The 20,743-nt window shown below is 34.4% G+C and overlaps 1 pseudogene; it reads left to right on the plus strand.

Moving 5' to 3' along the window:
* The first annotated feature begins 3,331 nt into the window (after nt 1-3,331).
* LOC143387643 (BCL2/adenovirus E1B 19 kDa protein-interacting protein 3-like) lies at nt 3,332-9,746 on the plus strand (annotated as a pseudogene).
* Nucleotides 9,747-20,743: the final 10,997 nt, after the last annotated feature.

Below are 20,743 nucleotides of genomic sequence, written 5' to 3' on the forward strand. Positions count from 1 at the left end.
GTGAAAAACACTTGCCACAAACGTCTGCTATAATAAATACCTTTACAAATAAAAAATCTTAAATCTTAAAAATCTTAAAAATCTTAAATCTTATAAATGCTCATTCAAAAAATAATTTAATTTTCTATTTAGTGTTTCTAAATCAGTACTTTTTTTGTGATTATTTTTCTATTCATTATATGTATCTAAAATATATACAGAAGAAACACTATGCTTTACACTAAATACATCATGCATTTATTATTAATTTAATTCATAAAAAATATTTAAAATATATTAGTTGTTGATGGATTGTTATTTCCTTCATTTATATGTAATGTTAAGAATTGAATGCAGTGCATCACACATGCTAGGCAAGTGGTCTATCACTGAGCCATAACCCCAGCCCCTGTAAAAGTAACTTTATTGCTTAAAAATATGAATCAACTTTCAATGTTGACCTTGAAAGTGAAATATATTTTCCTGGTAATATAGAGCTTATTTGGCTAATTTTTATTTTTTGTTTTGTAGTTTTTTTAAACTGTAATTTTTACTTCCAATATGATAATGAAATCATTGGTTAAATATTGTGTTATGGCTTCTTTTTCTTTTATATTAGAGGATTGATTTTAGAAAATAGGATTCAAATTAAATAATACACAATAATCACATATTCATAGGATCAAAATTATGGCAACTCTATCAGGATTACAAGATGCTTTTAAAAAGCCAAACACAATTGGAATAGAAGTTTACTTAACACTTAACTGTAATTCTTGTGAGTGTCTTGGTAAAAGAAAGAAACTCATTCATTACGGAAGTGAAGAAGGACTTAGAGGTTGGAGTGTTTGTCCTCACTGGTGACAAGGCAGCTTCTCACTCTCTCTTCATTTATGGTAATGCATCAGGTTTCCTTGGAGATGCAGCCAGGATCACACTGCTCTGTGTGCTGAAACCATCTGAGTTCACTTTGAAATGAAGAAACACAGGAGCTACAACCATATGAGGTGGAGCCTCCTGGGGTTCTTGATAGTTTTCTCTGTCATATACTAATGCATTTAGTATGAGTAATTTGAATTTATTGAGGAACCATAATAGGAAATGTATTGACTATTGTTCCAGAGCTGTAAATAGTGTTTGAAAGCTACCGACTCCTTCAGTCCCCTTACTAAATGTCCAAAGTTTTTTTTTTCCAAAAAAATTTCAAAGTAATTCTTGATTCTCCTTTCCTTTAACCCAATCTCTATAATTATGACATTCTTCATTATTAATAAAGAGTTAAATTGGGCTAGGTTTGTGACTCAGAGGTAAAGTGCTCACCTAGCATGTGTGAGGCATTGAATTCAATCCTCAACACCACATAAAGTAAAATAAAGACATTGTGACCACCTGTAACTAAAAAATAAAAATATTTTTAAAAGAATTATATCTAATTAATTACAATTAAATCTACATCTAATTATTTAAGCATATTACATAAAAGTTTTTAAAAAATCATTTTATATTATATAAAAAGTGATGGGAAAAAGGTATAGTATGGTTACAGCCAATTTGTTATCCAGCAAAGGCAAGTATCTTCTTCATTCATATTTCTGCTCACATTCCTTTCAAAGAAAGTAATCTTCAATACCTAATTTCTGGTTGTGATTCAAACTCATGAATACTTGTGAAAAATTGGAATATTTGTAAATGCATAAAATAACTATTCAGAGATACAACCTCTATTTAGTGTTCTTCAAATAATTTTAAAAATATCTAGTCACATTTTTTAAGCCTCATCTTTTACTAAGTACTTATCTTCACCAAGAAGGCATAGCATTATGCTCTCTAAAAAATGAAGAGAAAGAGAAGTGGAAGGAGAGGCAAGAGTGTGGATTTCAAAAATTTTGAAATTAGATTGAAAGAGAATATTGAAAAAGAGAAGAAATTATTGTTGAAATTTTCGATACCAATGTAAGTAGAGTTTGCTAATAGGGAATATATGAATATAAGTTGTTAAGTGAAAATGTAAAGAGGAAAAGAAAGACTTGCAAATAATGACAATCAGTTAGGGAGTTCACCAAATTACAGATACAAATACTTTTCTGATACATTGTTCAATTAAATTTTTGCTGGGTCTTTTCATGGCCTCTGGTAATATTTGAGAATCATGGTTGAAAATGCCAGCTTTTAGCTTAAGGATCCTAAATAAATAAAATATGTACACTTTTACTTGATCTTCTATCAATTAAAGAAAACAATGGTCTTCATTATGGGAAAACAGCCACCTTTTCTTGTGTTTTAGTGCATGATTGTCCCTTTGTATTCATGGAAGGGTTGCTCCAAGCCCATCCCTCCCCCATACATAGAAAAATCTGCTGAATTTAAAGTTTCTATGTACAATAGTTTTATATGTTTATATGACTTACTGCACATACTCCTGTAGAATTTCAGTCAGTTTTACATTACTCATACCTTTCTGATACATTTTATTGGAATGTTATATTTTATTGAGATGATCAATATTGTTTAGGAACTAGTGTATAGAATAAAGGTATGTGCATGTATAGTAATGATTGTATTTATTTCCAGATATCTTCAAACCATCATTGACTGAATCTACTCATAAGTAATCTGAAAGTATTCAGTACTGACTGTACTTTAAACAACATATAGGATTATTATGATATTAAATGTTATAACTTTCTCCATAAATACAGTATTTTAATAATCCCAAGTTACTATATCACATTTTATTATCCTAAATCATACAGTATTTGATTTATCTTATCAGATTACTATATAAAATGTTGTTAGTACATGGCCAACACTGCTAGATGCTTTGGATATGATTCCACATATTAAAGTTGATGCCAACATCTAACACCCACAGTTAAAGACTAAATAGTCTCTTAAAAATTTTATTAATTGTTAATGATACAAATGTACAAACAACTGACAAGTTATACTTTTAATAAGAATCTTAATGAAGAATGCTCAGTTTCAGTTACAGCATAGAATAAATGAAGTCAGAAAGATAAAAAAACTTACTAAAAAAATGCAAAGAAATTAAGACTTCATAGATAAGGAAGAATTTTTGGAAAATAGGGGCAGGTAAGACATTTCATTGAGAGGGAAAAGCAACCTTTAAGGCCTCTGGAGACGATGAATAAGGATAGGTGTTAGGATTAAAGTCAGTATACCTGCAATCAAGCACTAGAAAAAATGTGTGGAGTTGAGTAGGCTGGAGAATAGACTAGGCAAGAGCCCAGTGAGGACACCATGCTCGAGTCCTCAAACCAGGGTGATTATAGGATGAGACTGAGATGAGGAAAAATAGAATCACATAAATATTTCCACTTAAACAGATAGAATGAACCAGAAAGGAGGCCATGTACCCCAACTCAGCAGTAGGAAGCTGTTGCAAAGCTGAGAGAGAGGTGCTGATGGTTCTGAAAGAGATAAAGAAAATACTGGCTTCTGGAGTGATTTAGGAAGTGAAAGATTTTTTTTTTAAACTTGTCATTATTTAGATATAGTATGTGAGAGGGAAAGTAAAATAAAAGCTAACCCTTTAGCTTTCAATTGATTGTTTGGATTGTGGAATTCAGTGATAGAGGGATTCGTAAATAATCATAATAATTTGGGAAAACAGAAATAATCCTCCAAATGTGACCATCTCTCTCTCTCTCTCTCTCTCTCTCTCTCTCTCTCTCTCTCTCTCTCTCTCTCTTTGTCCCCCACCTTTCTCTCTCTCATTTGTAATCAAGAATTAAATTTACAATGATACCACAGACACTATGGCAATTCACAGTAACCCTACATAAATTTAAAAAAAATTCTATTTACTATACATGTCCCATTCTTGTTTTGTTTTTCACCTTAACACTTTTGAAATTGGAACACGTCTAACATCAGATAATCAACAGTATTATCTCAATATTTTTTCTGTTGTATTCATTGTTTCCTTTTTCCACTGCGTTTTTCCCTGAAAAACTGACATCAAAGGATAAAAAATATCTTAAAAAATGAGTCAATTGTGAACCAAGAAAATCTTTTATTCATCAAATCATTCAAAAAAGAGCTGATAGCAATAGAAATTTCCAACTATATTTCTAGATGCCATTTTGAAAAATAAATTTAATATTAATATCTATAGTATTACAAAATACATGTTATTGGAAACTATGGTAATATTTAGAAAATATAGAAAAGTTCCCATATGTTCATTAGTGTACACTATGTTTAGGAATATTTTTTTTTTAAGACAGAGGAGAGAGAGAGAGAGAGAGAGAGAGAGAGAGAGAGAGAGAGAGAGAAAGAGAGAGAATTTATTTTTAATATTTATTTTTTAGTTCTCAGTGGACACAACATCTTTTGTTTGTATGTGGTGCTGAGGATTGAACCTGGGCCGCACACATGCCAGATTAGCATGCTACCACATGAACCATATCCCCAGCCCGAGGAATATGTTTTAAAAAGTTTTAATCTTAAGAAAATGGTTCTACATTTTTTCTACTATTTGGGTAATGTCCAACTTCTTTAAATTTTTCTGATAAGTAATATTTCCCCAGAGGTTAGACCCAATGCTTCTCTACTAACATACTTTTAATGCAGATGTGGTCTTGAAGCCAGACTATTTTTGTTTTGCTTTGCTTTTATTTGTATGCTCAGAATGCCTACGGTCTTGTAGAGATATTTTCTTTGATATTATATATTGACTAATGATTATAGAGAAGTTCTGTGTCAGGCATCAACCTAAGTGTTTTCCATTAATTAGGTCATTTAAAATACAGCATCCCTATTTTTCTTACCCCTGCCTTATAGAACCAAGGCAGAAGTAGGTCAAGGAATGATTTCATTTTTATATAGATAATAATACCAGAGTCAAGTAAGAGAAAAGAGGAAAAGCTACTGTAGATGTAGCTTATTTCTTGACATATGCAGGAATTCTGATGCTCACTGATGTTTTCTCTAAATTTAGTAATTTGTGCAATATTCTTGAGCAGATTTTCTTCCACAACAAATCATGTCCCATTAACCTGCATCTTATCTTTCCAACTTTCTATCAGTTTCAGTTGTAAGCCCAATAAACAACACTTCCTCTGCATTCTCCACAATATAGCTCTTCCGAAGTGAATTCAAACTTATTCAATGAAATCTCATCCTCACCCATTTTAAAACAGAGGTGCAAGTAAAAGTAAATGAAACAATGTTTTAGATTTACAACTGCTCTCTGTTATCCAGTTTTGTCCTATGGCTTTAGTTAATATTCTTTGTATTTGCATTCTTAAGTTTCCAGTGTTTCATTAGCTTTGGAAATTGTTTAAATCTGCTTTCCTTCTTCTGTATTTAACATTTATGATAGAATTGCTTCCAATTTTTATGAACATCTTGTATTCTATTTTTCTTGGCCATTCTCTAACACTTACATTTGCAGGTCACATTTTCTTTCCAAGACATACATTATCCTCTGACCTTTTTTTCCCATAATATTCACTGCTGTAATCCAAAGTGTCATCACTACTTTCTGCAATGGCTTTGTAACTGGTCTCCTTTCCATTACATGAGATCACTGTTTTATAATTTTTTCCTAAAATTGCCAGGTAAATTTCTTTATACCCAACATCTCAGAATGCCTCTTATCTCTTCAAAAGCTACTTGGATACATGTACCATTCTTAGTTTAAAACTAAGCAAGTGTTCTGAGTTCCCCCTGCCTCTGGAAGGTGATTATGTAAATTATATTTATATAAATGTAAATATATAAATCCTTTTATATCATGTCTTCTAGCAACCTGCTGTTTTCATTTATACACTGAGAGAGAATTTTTAACTTTTCTCTCAAGAATGCATAGAAGATTTACTGATTCATTTCTAAAGGACAATAAGTAGTGAAAGAAGAGTGGATGGTTTGTAAGACTGGGTTGTAAAAGGCAAAGCATACCAATAGTCCACTTCTAAGAGCCTTCTTCCCACAGTCCCCAATTTGCACTAGAATTCCATTCTTTTACCTTAATGTCAAATATGACTCATGCTGTATTAATATGAAAATAGATTAATGGTCTGTAAGTATAGTTTATGCAATTAACACATACAATCTACTAAAATATGATCACCAAAATAATGTAATGTATTTGTTACAATTCTAAGAAAAGTCAGCCTTGAAAACTTAATTTAAAGTTAAATTTAAAACTTAAAGTCAAATTTAATTCTTGCATTTATCTGTCTTTCTGTGTGTGTGTGTGTGTGTGTGTGTGTGTGTGTGTGTGTGTATTCTCAATTTCACAGGGCTGGTAATTAAACCCAAGTCTCACATATACTAGACAGGCAATTTACCAATGAGGTAAATATCCAGCCCTTTTAAAATCTTGAGACAAGGTCTGAGCTTGATCTTGAACTTGCAACCCACCTTCTTCAGGCTCCTGATAACTGGGATAATAGGAATGTGCCCCCATGTACTGATTATATTATATTAAGGACTTACGTAAGGTGGGCATTTTTCTCTGCAGCGCTGGAAGTGTAACCTGTGAGTTCCGGGGTTTTGGGGCTGGAGGTAAGGGGGTAGCTCTTGTGTTTTAAGGAGTGTGTAGAGGTAGAGGCAGCATTAGGATCCCTCAGGTAGGGGCATACCTTGCGGTGTCTGGGTGGGATCCCATTTTGTGAAGGTACAGGTATGTGGGTCTCAGTGAGGAGATCTTAAAGGAGAGTCAAGCTCCTGGGGACAGGAAGGCCTGTTGTGGGGATGGAAAGGGGATGCCAAAGGGAGCCCAGCCTTCCGCAAAAATGAGAGGATCAATTTGGGGCCATGAAGACTTCCTCCCACATTTCAACATTCTCATTCCTGGGAGACAACTCTAGGAGTCAGAAGGCCCCTTCACTTAGCATTCCAGGCCAGTGCTTATGGACTGCTGCTTTGGCATATGGGTCTCCTCACCCCTTGCTTTTTATGACAGGAAGATAGCAGGTTTTTGCTTTCCCTCCACCTTTTCACTCTCCCTTGGGCCAACCTCAAGCTTATTCAGACCTCTGGATTCCTAGCTTAATCCAGGTCCCTGTAGAGTTTGGGGATGTTTACAGTTGTGGAGACAAAGGATAGCATTTCCATATGTGGACTGTGAATGTGTGGGTCCATGAATATGCTGTGTGTGCATGAGGACATGTGCCTGGAGTATGTGTATATGAGAATGTGTGTGCACCAGTCTGGAGATGTTCAAGTGTATATCTAGGTATTGTGTGTATGTGTATCTATCTGTGTGCAAGAACAGTTTTTGTGAGTCTGTACTTGTATGAAATGTGAGTTCCTGGGAGTGAATAAGGCTATGACTGTGTGTGTGCTTGTGTGGTCAGTGTGTATTACCCTTCCCTTGTCAGTGCTGCCATCACTCAGCCTGGTGCCACATTGCAGCTATGTTTGCATCTTGCAAGTTGTCAGCCCAAGATAAAGGGAATACAAAATAAAGAACACAGAATAGAGAAGTAGAAAAAAAGGCAGAGAGCAGAGTGAGGGGTAAAAGTGTGAACAGAAAGGGCCAGAGTATGCAGGGGAATCAGGGGCATAGGAAGTGGCTCTTCCCAGTCCTGAGTGCTTCCATTTGGGAAGGTGCTGCAGCCACTGCCCAGAGGCAGCTTATGACATGAGGCAACAGCTGATTGCTGTCAGAGCACTCTTGGGGCTGGGAGTGTGCACATAGGGGCAAGTTGGCACCATCTTGGATTCTGAGTTCTTCTTTGGTTTGCAAAAGTGGTAGCAGCACCTCTGTAAAAACAGGTAATGCACAGAGGTGCGGCTTCAGCAGGAAGGACACTGGCTACCTGAACATGATCAAGAGATGGTGGAGCACATGACCTCAGCATTTTTGACAAGGCACAGAGTACCTGTGTGAAGGCCACCTGAAGCTCACCTGCCAGGTAAGTACTGCACTAATTACCTGATGCTCAGTCAAGTGAGTGGCAGTAGTGGATGACCTGGTTCTAAAGCTCCTTGCTAAAGAAGGAAAATATTTTAAGTGCTATAGGAAATGTTTTTGCTAGAGAAGATGACAGAAGGAAATTTGGAGGGAACAAAAAAGGTTGTCCTGTCAATTTGGGGATGGGGTAGGGTTGAACCTGAGAAGGCAATCTACTGCTTACAAGATTAGAAAATCCTCATGCTAGCTCAAATTGAAAGATACTGGAATGCCCACATTTTACCATTGTTTTCCTTTTCTATAGTTTATGTTCACTTAAAGTGCTTAATTCTAATCTAATTACTAATGTGAAAAAGCACAAGATACAGCTAAGATATTGCATTAGGAAACTATAATATTTAACATGAAATTTTTTAAAAATTCTATTTATCTAAAACCTGATTTATTTTATATAATGGCTTAAAGGCTGATGATTGATGTTGGTGATGTGTTATACATGAATTTTCTTCTATAGTATTTTTTCAAATTTTGAAACATTCAAAGTTAACAAATTGGTCAGAAAATGAGTCTTTCAATCAAGATTTTTATATTGTAGTTGTTTGTCAATATTAATAAGTTTGATATTGCACCTTTTAACCAACTTCAAATTCTTGCAGATTACACTTTGAGCACTTATTTACCTGCAGCAAATGGAAAAAATATTCTATATGTTACTATTTCAGAAATGTATGTTAAGTAAAAATATACTGAAATGCATTGAGAAGTCTATCCAAGATTTTTTAGAATTTTACACCCCTGTCCAACTCATAAAGTGTAGCTTTAAAAACAAATTTTATGAGATATAACAAAACATTCTTTTAAAGTAGTAGTCACAATCCTTTTATTTTGATGGAGGAAAGAGTGAATGAAAGCTGGCACTTTTTAAAAAACAAGAAAATCTTTTGAGTAAAAAAAAATTCAGACTTCTTGATAATGGAATAGTTGTGGCAATTTTAAGGAAAATCTATTTTATAGGTAGCATAAAACACTTTTAAGATTGTGTCTCTAGCACAATTTGTGATACAGGAGAAGTAGAGTATCTTAAAGACAAAAGACTTAGGATAATACACACCTTACTGGGTAGATATAATCTTATTTCAACTTCAGATTTGAGAGTGCTGAGCAGTCGGCAGGCGGCGTGCGTCCTCCATCGCGGTCGCCGCCGAGCGCAACCCCGCTGTCGAGCCACCTTCCGGCGCCATGTCGCAGAGCGAGCCTCCGGGATGCAGGAGGAAACCCTTCAGGGCTCCTGGGTGGAGCTGCACTTCAGCAGCGGGAATGGGAGCGGTGTTCCAGCCTCAGTATCTATTTATAATGGTGACAGGGAAAAAATACTGGTGGACGCCCAGCACGAATCTGGACGGAGTAGTTCCAAGAGCTCTCACTGTGACAGCCCACCGCACTCACAGACGCCTCAAGAAAACACGAGAGCTTCAGAAACAGATGTCCACAGTCTCGGCGAGAAGAACAGCTCTCAGTCCGAGGAAGATTATCTTGAGAGAAGGAAAGAGGTCGAAAGCATCTTAAAGAAAAATTCAGACTGGATATGGGATTGGTCAAGTCGGCCAGAAAACATCCCCCACAAGGAGTTCCTCTTCCGACACCCCAAGCGCAAGGCCACGCTCAGCATGAGGAACACCAGTGTCATGAAGAAGGGGGGCACTTCTCGGCAGAGTTCCTCAAGGTCTTTCTTCCATCTCTGCTGCTGTCTCATCTCCTGGCCATTGGATTGGGGATCTACATTGGGAGGCGTCTGACAACCTCCACCAGCACCTTTTGAGGGAGATGTGGACCTGGCGTTGTTGGCGTGCTGGGATTCCCTCCTGAGCTGACGGCTGGCGCTACAGTGATCCTTGGGTGGCCGCACCACTTGAGTTTATTTGTTCCATAAATGCTGCTCTCATAACTTAGTAAAATGAAACAGCAGACACTAAAAATCATGCTGGCCTGTAATTATACCTATGGGATCAATTAATAAGCATGTCAGACTGATAGTTACTGTAAGATTTGGTAGTAAATTTCCTTTGGATATTAGGTATAAATAGTATAAATAATATACTAGTTATGTAGTAATTAAAAAATTAACTGTAACCTTAATTGTTAAAATAGTTTATATTTCAAAAGACTGAACAACATTAATAGGAAAAAAAAATACTACAGTAAGGGATTCGTCCAAAAGAAATATTGTGGCCTTATAATCCCTGTTTTCAACGGCATGTTAGATATAGTGGACGTGGGCTGTCTCCATCAGGAGCCATGGAACCCAGGTACAGCTGCAGGCTCCACTGTGCAGCCTGCACCCTGAGGGCCTTCTGCTGGGTACCGACCCCAGCCCCTGACTGTCCGCCATCGCCTGGACGGTTGAACTGCTGTTGAAGGCACCTACTTGGTCTTACTCTGCAGCTCTGGATTGCTGCAGCTCTGGATTGCTGGGTCTGATCTTACTGTTTGTGTTCAGCTTTTGTGTGCTCTTACACAGCTTTACTGTGAGCAGACGTATCTATTTAAACTGGAGATAGACAAAAATAAATCTTTGCCAAATTCTTCAGATTGCCATATTTACGTATGGTATCATAAAAGCTTGATTGAACTAGTTCACCACATGTCCTGCTTTATCTTTTCTACAGCATGATTTCTAAAAGGCTGCCTCTTTGATATGCTGTATATGCCTTGTATTTTGCCTTTTCCCTACTTCATTGAGGTGTGTTAAAATAAATTAAAATTTTAACTTAAAAAAAAAAAAAACTTCAGATTTGAACACTTGCCGTGTGGTATATCATAAATGTGGGTTACTTAAAGGATTTTCTTACTAGAAATCAAATTCTTGGCGACACACATTTGTGTTAGTCTTTTCAACAGTGGGTTGAAGTTCAGCCGTAGCCTGTGGGAGAATCTCCTGATCATTGTAAACTGCAACAGTAAAGACTTTGTTCTTGACAGGTGCAAACAATGAAAATTACCCTGACATTTTTCCTAAATTAATAAAGCTTAAAGACCAATCATATCTAAGTTGTTTTCTGGTTCCTTTGGGCCAATTTTATGGGGTTAATGCATTGTCAGATTCTAAGAACTCACTTAAATAAACAAGATTAGGACTAGCAATCTTTTATTTTTTTCACAAGCAGTAATTCTGAAAATAATAGTATGTCTATCTGTTAGGTAAGAACTAGCCAGTGCAGTACCACTGTGAATTATAGCAAGAAAGATAATGTGAGATGTTTCGGTTTTATGTTTCTCATGCTAAAAGACAAAGGAGTGTTAGTGAACTAGACTTGGACTCCTTTAGCCCTGGCACTTGTGTTCAGTGAACTTCTAGTATACAATTATTTGGTTTAATATCTAAACTATATTTTAATATAAGTACCAATAGCATAGTATTTTCTAGAAATTGCTTTCAATTATTTCATCAATAAAGCTAAGTCCCAAAGATATCTTGGGAAAAAAATGTGCATACTTTATAAGTTCTTGTTTGTGGGTGATTCAAAAGATAGACATTATAAAACTGTGTTTTCTAATTTTTACATTTTATTCTCATAAGATTGTCTCTTTTTAATTTATTGAATATATCAAGATTTGTTTACAAAAACTTATCTAGTAAAATAATTGTATAAAATTGATAATTTCAAATTAGAAAGAATGTTTAGTTCCTCTCACAGTCACCACAAATGTTTACTTGTGAGTCTGCTTAATTTGTTTTTACTACATATGCACGCTCTAATAAAATCGTGTCAAGAAAAAACATAGCTAACACCTATGAAAAATTTTTTGGCAGTCTGTAACTTTTGTAGCATGTTCTTTGGGAATGTACCTTGTCTGCACTTCCACAAGGCTAATTTGTCATTTATTAATGGAAAAAAAATCATAGAGATACAAGTGATGTTTGAAATCATTTGGAGAATTTACACCCTCTTGAATTAATAAAGGAGTTACTTTGTGATACCGCTCAAAGATACCAATACATGTCCTGCTTGAACGTGGAAAGTGACAAAGATACACTACCTCACCAAGATAGCAACTTTCATTCATGAACATCTCTTCTTTTGTTGAGCAAAATTAATTTTTCCTATTTTTTTAAATCTTCCGATATCAATGTGGCTATATAGAACTTTTTTGTCTCTATTACATTTGAGCTTGAAAATCTCATGTGCCTTAGTTTTCAAACCCTATACTTTCCCAGTTACCCTCATCTAAATAGTTTTTCCATATTAATCTTTTTAAATTTTTTTTATTATCAGTTGTTGAAAACATTACAAAACTCTTGACATATCATATTTCATACATTTGATTAAAGCGATTATGAACTCCCATTTTTACCCCGTATACATACTGCAGATTCACATTGGTTATACATCCACTTTTTTACATACTGTCATACTAGTGTATGTTTTATTCTGCTGCCTTTCTTATCTTCTACTATCCCCCCTCCCCTCCACTGTAATTCATTTCTCTCTCTTGTTTTTTCCCCTTTTCTCTCACTTCTCTTATATGTAATTTTGTATAACAATGAGGGTCTCCTTCCTTTACCATGCAATTTACCTTCTCTCTCTCTTTCTCTCCCCCCTCTTGTTGCTGTTTAATGGTGATCTTCTTCTCATGCTCTTCCTCCCTGCTCTGTTCTTAGTTACTCTCCTTATATCAAAGATGACGTTTTGCATTTGTTTTTTAGGGATTGGCTAGCTTTACTTAGCATAATCTGCTCTAGTGCCATCCATTTCTCTGCAAATTCCATGATTTTGTCATTTTTTAGCACAGAATAATACTCCATGTGTATAAATGCCACATTTTTTTATCCATTCATCTATTGAAGGGCATCTGGGTTGGTTACACAGTCTAGCTATTGTGAATTGTGTTGCTATGAACATCATTGTAGCAGTATTCCTATAATACTCTCTTTTAAGGTCTTTAGGGAATAGTCCAAGAAGGGGAATAGCTGGGTCAAATGGTGGTTCCATTCCCAGCATTCCAAGGAATCTCCATACCGCCTTCCAAATTGGCCGCACCAATTTGCAGTCCCACAAGCAATGTACAAGTGCACCCTTTTCCCCACATCCTCGACAGCGCTTGTTGTTGTTTGACTTCATAATGGGTGCCAAACTTACTGGAGTGAGATGGTATCTTAGGATGGTTTTGATTTGCATTTCTCTGACTGCTAGAGATGGTGAGCATTGTTTCATGTACTTGCTGATTGATTGTATGTCCTCCTCTGAGAAGTGTCTGTTCAGGTCCTTGGCCCACTTATTGATTGGGGTATTTGTTATCTTATTGTTTAATTTTTTGAGTTCTTTGTATACTCTGGACATTAGGGCTCTATCTGAAGTTTGAGGAGTGAAAATTTGTTCCCAGGATGTAGCCGTATTAATCTTTATGGGTGATAGGCATCTGAATGTGATCCACTTTATGGTCCTACTATGAAAAGACATCTCTCTCTTTTTAACAGATGTTCTGCTTGTCTATAAGATTTTGGGATTATGCCATTTTTAATATGGAATTGACACTTGTCTGTCATGAATTTAAATTTCGCACACTTCTCTTTTTGAGGTTTAAGATTGGTTAACTTGCTCCTTGCTGTCAGTGTTTATTCTTTCAGCTGCTTAAGGTTTTCTAATCTAAGGAAGCCTGGCATGTGCAAGTACAAGTTAAACATTTTGTCTTCAGCCCTATTGCATTTAAATTTTTAGCATTTATTTATTGATTATTATTTATTTATCTATCTATCTATCTATTTATTTATTTATATGTGGTACTGTGGATTGAACCTAGTGCCTCACACATGAGCGGCGAGTGCACTACCACTGATCTATAACCCTAGCCCACATATATTTTAAAGACCTCTTGACACCATTTAATATAATTGAAAAACACTATCAAACCACAGAAACAAAAAAAAAAAACACTATTAAGAAAATTTTAAAGATAGCTAGTGTTCTTGTTTCTCTTAGATATTTTGAATAATTTTGCTCATCAATAATTTAAGAAGATTCATTATTTTTATACTTAAATGTGCCTTGCTTCTACATACTCTCCCACTTTTCCAAATGCCACACCCTTCTCCCAGAGGGAAGAAATGCATAATTGCAAATTTTCATAGCACGATGGGAAATCCAGAATTACTTAGAATTCCAAGCATTCAACTTGACAGTTAGCATATTTAGGTGAGACTTATGTAGAGTCATATTTGGGGCAGGATTAGGAATAATAAAGAACTTAGTTATTTGTGTTAATATTTTTATTGCAGGTGAAGAGTTAAGAATTATATGCATTGTGCATTATATTTAAAATTGAAGTGGCAGCCATAGTGTATTGCTATGAATTATATTATAGATCTTCAAATCAGTGAGGAAATAGGTGGTATAAACCTGATATTATTGAGGAATCCATACATAAAGATGTTCCTGAGTAATTGTTTCAAAAGTACTCAATTCATTTTCAATCATCTTGAAAGTTGAAAATACCATAAGTCAAAAATGCATTTAGTACACCTACTCAACAGTCCAGTCTACGAGTGCAGTACAATGTAGAATATTTGTTGTTTATTCTTATGATGATGTGGTTCACTGGGATCTGTACTTTTGCTGACACTGGACAAAAATATTATCATTCCATATATGATTAATCTTGGAAAAGGATAAAATTCAGAGTTGGAAGTTTGTTTACTACTCAATGCATATCACTTTCACACTAATGTAAAGTTTAAAAATAAGTCAAACTATCATTATATCAGTGCCCATGTATATCTTATTTTTTTTTTTTTTTGGAGGACCAGGGATTAATCTCAGGGAACTTGAACACTGAGCCACATCCCCACCACTATCTTTTTAAAAAAATATTTTTAGTTGTTGTTCAACATTTATTTATTTATTTGTATGTGGTGCTGAGAATTGAACCTAGTGCCTCACACATGCTAGGCAAGTATGCTATCACTGAATCACAACCCCAGCCCCCCAGCCCTATCTTAGATTTTATTTAGACACAAAGCTTCGCTGAATTGCTTAGTGCCTCACTTTTGCTGAGGCTGGCTTTGAACTCAAGATCCTTCTGCCTCAGCCTCCAGAACAGCAGGGATTAGAAATGCATGCCACTGCATTCAGCTTATATTAAGTTTACAATGTTCAGCAGTTACTCACTATTATGTGTCAGGCATAATTCTTGTGAGTATGAGGAATATAGACTTACATCCATTCAGAAAGACTCTTATTCATCTCCCATAAAATTTTTATTCATAAATAATTAAATTGTCTATTTTATTGTTGTGAAAATATACAACCAAGAAATATGAGTTAAATTAAATTTTGTTTACTGTAATTTTAGTATTGATGATGGATGTAAGGGCAATGAAAACATTGCAGAAGAAAAACATATCTGGAATAAATGAGGAGAAATAAGTTGGAGATAATTACCAAATTTCAAAGTGCATATCATACAGAATGGAAAATGAAGTTTATGCTTTAAACTTAATGGTATTCTTTTGAACACAGATAGAACACCATGCTTAATGTTGGACAAGGAACAATTTATTATTTAGAGGCTTTATATCATATAAGGGTTTTCATATTGATTTCCAAAAAGCAATAAATTTGTCCCAGACCACAGGATGAAATCTTACTTTAAAATAAAATTATTTTATTTCCACTTAACACTGAAATATTTTTTTGCTGGGATAACTTTCTAGGATGAAGGTACCTATTATTCTTATCCACTTTTTTTACATTTATCATGTGCTAAGAAAAGAACATAAACAACTTGTTTTGAGAGTGTTTCTTAGAATATTGGTTGAGAAGTGAAAAAAATCCTTCAAAAAGGAAAATATAATTAAAATTAATTTAAAACTTTATATCATCTATCAGATACTCTCAATTTCACATGAGAAATAATATTTATTTCTAATTTAAAAATTTGCTGGTTTAGCTTAGTTAAATATAATACTATTTAGTGAGTGCAACTGTGAAAGTGCTAAGCACCTTGCATGATGTTTTCCCAAAACTCTATAAAATAAAATCTTCTCCCTGTTTACACATAAGTACATCCAGAGTCAGAAAAGTTAGTTAACTTACTCAGTGTAATGTATCAAATAATAAGTGAAGTCGACATTCAAACTCAGGGACACCTGATTTCAAAGCACTTAACTTCTGTAATTCATTATTATTTTTATTTTTATGGATTTTGGCTATTTTATGCTATTAGTTAGGTAATATTTTACTAGGGATAGAAGAAACAGAAAGATGATAGATGTGAAAGCTCTTTTGGATTAAGTGGTGGTAGTACAGAAAGAAATTGGACATCTTGTAAGCTGTCAAGTGGTGGATTTTTAGGAAAATATTGGTGATTTTTTGTTTACTTGCTGATATAATTTTGACATTACCTTCTGATGTTTTCATAGTTTCTTACAGCATTATTCCACCTTCATTGGTTACCTACCTGTTTCCCTCATGGCAATTATCCACCATGGTCATTGCTGGAGCTGCTGTGTTTTCTTTAACACATCGGCACTCAGTATGTTTAGTACTTTCTTGTGACACTATTATCTCATTGCTTAACTGTGTGCAAGAAATCAAAGGAAAAAACCCTCAATTTATTAGGTTTTTTTTTTATGGCAGCCCTAGCAATTTATTGCAAATGAATGGCTAAAACATCACAAATGTATTACATTTTTTAGTCATAAGTTTGGTATTGGTCTCAGCAGTCTAAAATCAAAATGTCTGCAGGACTGAGACTGTATGGGGGAATCTGTTTTCTGCTCATTACTAGCATTGACCACATTCAGTTCTCTCTGACTGCAGTACTGAGGTCCTTTTCTTCTTGCTAACTGTAAGCTGAGGAACAGTCTCTGCTTTCAGAAGCAGTCTGCATTCCTTGGCTTTTGGTTCTCTTCTTCCTTCTTCAAAGACAATAACAGCTGAATTAATCATTTTCAGATTTTCTTCTGACCTATTCTTCTTTCACTTTTATGGATTCAGGTGATTAGATTGATCCATTAGATTGATTCAGGTGATGAGATACTCTCCCCAAATAAAGTCCTTAACCTTAACTTAATATGCAATAACTCCTTTGCCATGTAATAACATATCCTTTGTTTCCTGGGAATAAGATATGGGTATCTTTGGGAGGTCATTATTCTGTTAAATGCACTCTACATCAAACACAATCATTTCAGGCTTACACAAGCACTTTAAGAAATTGTTCCAATTAATCGAACAGTTCTATAAATTTTACTTTTTTTAAAGAGAGAGAGAGAGAGAGAGAGAGAGTGAGAAAGAATTTTAATATTTATTTTTTGGTTATCAGCGGGCACAACATCTTTGTTTGTATGTGGTGCTGAGGATCGAACCCGGGCTCCAGGCATGCCAGGCGAGCACGCTACCACTTGAGCCACAAAATTTTACTTTCTTATAACTAAACTATATTTATTAATTTTTTGGCCTATAGTTTTGTTCTTGCAAATCACAGTAGTTTAACTATTAAAAAGTCATTTCTGAAACCCTTGCAACAATGATCTCCTGGAAAACCTTTTATTAGTTCATTTAAGTTATACATAATATTAGAGTTAATTTTGACATAAAGACATAAGCATGGAATATAATTTCTCCAGTGCAGTCCCCAGAATTTTTTTTCCCTCCCTTCCTTTCTCCCGCTTTTCCCTTTCCTCTACTGTAAGGGATCTTTTTTCTATTTATTTATAGTTGTTTTTTAAAAGTTTTAAAATTCTTGTAAATATATATAAAAGCAATATGATCCAAGTATTTTAAGTTAATAAGTTGTAGTACCACATTTTTAATATAATCACGGAATTATTTTTCTTAATACACTGTGGTATATTCACATATAGACATAGGATAGTTTGGTCAGCTTTATTCCACCATTCTTTTCTTTTTCTGTCTCTTTTCTCTCCCTCTATTCCTCAATCCCTTTCCTCTACTCTACTGACCTCTCTTCTATTTTACTGGTACTCCCCCATCACTTTTACTTTTTTGAGGGGGTAGGGGTACCAGGGATTGAACCCAGGGGCACTTAAACCTTGAGCTACATCACCAGGCCTTTATATTATTTTTTAGTTTGAGACAGGGTCCCACTGAGTTGCTTAGAGACTTGCTAAGTTCCTGAGGCTGGCTTTGAACTTGTGATCTTCCTGCCTCAGTCTCCTGAACTGTGAAAGTAAAGGCATGCACCACTTGTTCCCAGGAAGTACATTGATTTTGCATAATCATATAAAATGCAGATATAAGTAAATACTCTGATGATAATCATTAAAAATTTTTCTTATTTTTTTGATTTTTAAAATGTAAATTGTTTTATGATCATTTGTATGATCCAAATCTTATTTTTAAGTTAATGAGTAGTAGTGTCACATTTTTAATAAAATCATGGAATTCTTTTTCTTCATAAAATTTGATGTAAAAAATAGAATTTAAAATAACTCCTTTGACATCAGAAATGTCAAACTGTACAAAAGTGGGCTGGGGATGTGGCTCAAGTGGTAACATGCTCACCTGGCATGTGCAGGGTGGTGGGTTCAATCCTCAGCACCACATAAAAATAAAATAAAAGATGTTGTGTCCACCGAAAACTGAAAAATAAATATTAAAAATAATTATTTCTCTCTCTCCTCTCTCTCTCTTAAAAAAAGTATAAAAGTGAGTGCATAATAAAAGTTGATCAGTTTTAATTACATTGAACAATTGAAGGACTCAGCTGGGTGTAGTGGAACACACAAGTTATCCTAGTGACTCAGGAGTCTATCACAGGAAGATCATAAGTTTAAGGCTTACCTCAGCAACTTAGTGAGTCCCTGTGTCAAAATAAAGATGGATAGTGGTAACGGGGATGTAGCTCAATGATAGAGTAACCCTCTCTTCACTTTTGGTTTTTATCTTAAAACATTTTTTGTTTGTTCAAATGAGTTTAAAATCACATAAAATATAAAGGCTGCTATGTAAATTACAATAGCCAAATTATGAAACCAGAACAGGTGCCCATTAATGGAATAATGGATAAAAATATGTAGTATATATACACAATAGAATTTTACTCAACCATAAAGAAAAATTAAATTATGATATTTGTTGGCAAAGAAATGGAACTGGAGAACATCAGGCTAAACAAAATAAGCCAGACTCATAAAGTCAAGTGTTGGATATTTTCTTTTATGATTAGCTAGAGAGAGGAAAAAAGGAAATAGAAAAGAGGAATCTTATGAAAATAAAAAGTGAGATCAATATATGAAGTTTCTTAAGAGGGAGGAAGAAGGAGAGAGTATGGGGAAATACTGGTGAACAAATCTACAAAATTTTGCTTTGTTTGTATAAATGTACCACAGTAAGGGCTGGAGTTGTGGCTCAGTGGTAGAGCACTTGCCTAGCACATGGAAGGCACTGGGTTCCAGCCTCAGCACCACATAAAAATAAAAAAAATAAAATAAAAGTATTTTAAAAAGGTACCATAGTAAATCCTGCATGTATACATAAAATTTTTTGTATTATATATGCATATATATAATGTATACATATATTTATAATGTATTAATTTAAATAATAATGATAGAAGGGACATCAATAGGGGAGAGCAAGCAGATCAGGGGTACTTGGGAATGAGACTGATCAATTTATAAAAATATGAATGTGGCATAATTAATTCCACTATTATACATAATTATAATGCATCAATAAATAATTTTAAAGAAACAAAGGCCACCATAAAATAATACTTTACAACTGGAAGGTCCTCACATGTCTCTGGAAAGTCAAATGGCATAGATTGTTGAGAACACTTTAAAAATTTTCACATGTGTCAGTTTAAAAATAAATTTATTTTAATTTGAAAATAAAAGAAATTCAATAATCTTAAAAATATTACAGAATTAGGGGCTGGGGTATTGCTTAGAGGTACAGTGTTCACCTAGCCTGTGTGAGACAATGGGTTCAATCCTCAGCACCACATAAAAATAAAATACAATATTGTACCCACCTATAAGTAAAAAATAAATTATTAATATAAAAAAATATTGACTTTTTTTTTTAATTATTAGAATTAGGTAACAGTGGTAAACAATTATGTGGTTGTTGGTTTTGCAAATGCTGTTCAATACTTGGACTTTGACAGATGAGTGAGGAGAATATTAAAAATTGGGTTGTTACTTAGTTAATGTTGAATAAAATAGGACCTGTAAAATAACAAGTGATGAGCGACTATGCTGCTGTTTCTGAGCCTTTAAACCTGATTCACCAGGAAGTTATTAAAAGCGGCATTTCTAAACTTGGATGTGAATGTAAAAAAGTTCTGAACTCAGTTTGAATTACCTACCTCTCTAGACACTGTTTCTAATTGTGAAAAATTTGTGGGTTGATTACAATTGCAAAAAGTTCAAATACTGTATTTTTGAACACCAAAAGTTTAAGAACCAAACTAGAGGAGAATGATGGATGGAGTGGCAAGCTGCATCTAGTGTATGTGGACCATTGTGCTCAACTAGTGCTTATGCTCTCCCTCAGTCTCTTCTCTTCCTTCTTCTTTCCCCCATTTAAATTTCAAACTGCAGGTTTTTCAAACATTTTAGTTGTTATTTTTAATCATGATTTTCATGGTTTCTTGTATCATATCCTATTTTAAATTTTTATTTTTCTGGTTTAAAAAATGGAGTCTTTCACTGATCAGTAAGACCTTGAAGTCTTGAATAGTTCTTAATAATATTGTTAAGAGTTCCTTGAATCCCAAGAGCTCAAAGAGACTTTAGAAACCACTTTTTAAATTGTATCATGTACTTTGAAATGCCTAATCACTTTTCCTCGATGTACAATCTTCATTTATATTTTCTTAGTTTATATTTTCTTAAAAACCTTCTATTTC

Source organism: Callospermophilus lateralis, unplaced genomic scaffold, assembly GCF_048772815.1.
Source record: "Callospermophilus lateralis isolate mCalLat2 unplaced genomic scaffold, mCalLat2.hap1 Scaffold_83, whole genome shotgun sequence".
Taxonomy (NCBI): domain Eukaryota; kingdom Metazoa; phylum Chordata; class Mammalia; order Rodentia; family Sciuridae; genus Callospermophilus; species Callospermophilus lateralis.